General features: G+C 39.8%; 1 protein-coding gene across 1 annotated transcript in view; it reads left to right on the top strand.

The window, feature by feature from the left end:
- The window catches only part of OSTF1 (osteoclast stimulating factor 1), a 69,455-nt gene that overhangs the window by 48,724 nt on the left and 18,819 nt on the right, over positions 1-1,912 (top strand). The window lies entirely within an intron of this gene.

The following is a 1,912-nucleotide window of genomic DNA, read 5'->3' as shown; positions in this document are numbered from 1 at the left end:
CACTCCATTAGGTGTGTTTTCACTTCTCCTCTGGATCCTGTGTTTCCTTTTCTTGGAGAACATCTTTAAGTAGACTTCTGAGAGGAAGGATTATTTGGCTGATCAGAATTCTAGGTTGAAAATAATTTTCCTCAGAATGTTGAGGTCCTGACTCCTTGGTATTCTAGTTTCCAAGATTTTGTTTTGTTTTGTTTTGTTTTGTTTTATTTATTTAAATTTTGCCAGAGGGTGCCAGAGAGAGAGAGAGAGAGAGAGAGAGAAAGAGTAAGAGTAAGAGAGGGAAATTGAGAAAGCACCTTTTCCCCCTCATGGGAATGGTCACTGTACAATCCCTTTTCCTTCATTTCTTCCTCTTTTCAGAATTTTGGGTATGCAGGTGCCTGTGCCTGGTGTGTTTTTAAAGCTCCTGGGTTCAGGACTTGGAATTACACTGTTGACCATGTGAGATCTAGCCGCCTTTTATAATGATGTGCTTTCCTATGTGTCTTTCTTTAAATTAATTTTTTCCCTTTTTTATATTATACATTCAATCACTGTACATCACCACATCTTGTAGAAATAATTTTCCCAGCATAAAAACACTACACACAAGTCCTGTTAAAGATATTATCAGACATGTTATCATCAACAATCTTCTATTGCTGTGTTCCTTAAATGTCTTGTCTTGCAATTTTTCTCCTTGAATCCCTTCTTCTCACCCTCCCTTGCCTCCCAATCTCCTCACACACTGTCTCCAGTATCTGCAACGTTCTCCATGGTTCTGTATCCTCCAATCTTTCAGTTTCTGCCATAGCGTGTGGACAGTTGGTATATATTAAGTGGGGACATACAATGTCTCTCCTTTATAGTCTGGCTTGCTTCATTCAGTAGTAAATCTTCCACATTTGTCTACTTTCTATCAAATCCCAGGGTCTTGTTTTTTTATGGCTCAGTAGTATTTCATAGTGTATATGTGCCATAAATTTTCAATCCATTCATCTGCTTGTGGACTTTTGGGTTGCTTCCATGTCTTTTTTTTTTTTTTTTTTTTTGGAGAGGTTTTTGCTATAGGGCACATGCGCTCGCCAGACAGAGAGAGACAGAGAGACAGAAAGCAAGAAATCACCCTCCAGGGGGGATGGCCTTGCCACAGTCCCTTCTCCTCTGTACTCCTCTTGGGATCTTGGGCACGCACGCACACTCGCCCGGCGTGAGTTTTAAGCCACCGGGTCTGGGACACGAACCGTGGTTGACTGCGTGGGAGTCCAGCGACATAGCCATTATGCTAACTGCTGGTCCATGCTTCCATGTCTCAGAAGTTGAAAATAATGCCACAATAAACATGAATGTGCAAGCACTTTTTTGACTGAGCTTTTTCCTATTCTTTGGGTAGATACCCAGGAGTGGAATCGCTGGATCATGTGGTGGTTCTATTTGTAGGTCTTTGAGGACTCTCCATATTAGTCTCCACAGTGGCTGTACTAGTTTACATTCTCACAGTATAGGAGAGTTTCCTTTTCACCACAATCTTCATGTTTGTCTTGTCACAATTACTATGAAGAACTCCCATCTTGAGAGATTTTCCTAGTATTATTTCTTTAGTAGTTTTTAATCAGATCATTTCCTTTGTTGTATTGCTTCTGGAACAACAAAGTGGGATGTTGTACCTCTTGGATTGAATTTCCAGTAATCTTAGTATTTCTCAGAGATTTTCTTTCTTTGATCTTTTGTTGTGGTTATCTTTTTAATGCCCTAGAGCTCTATATTAGTTTTCTGTTGATGTGTAGCAAATTACCACCTGTTTAGCTGCTTATAGTTTGTGTAGGTCAGAATATTGGTCATGGCATACTTAGAGTCTCTGCTCAGGGTCTTTTTTTTTTTTTTTTTTTTGAGGTTTTTGCTATAGGGCATGTGTGCTCGCCAGAAAGAAAGA

Source organism: Tupaia chinensis, unplaced genomic scaffold (genome assembly GCF_000334495.1).
Source record: "Tupaia chinensis unplaced genomic scaffold, TupChi_1.0 Scaffold000447_1, whole genome shotgun sequence".
Classification (NCBI taxonomy): Eukaryota; Metazoa; Chordata; class Mammalia; order Scandentia; family Tupaiidae; genus Tupaia; species Tupaia belangeri.
This window is presented reverse-complemented; position numbering and strand designations above follow the sequence as displayed.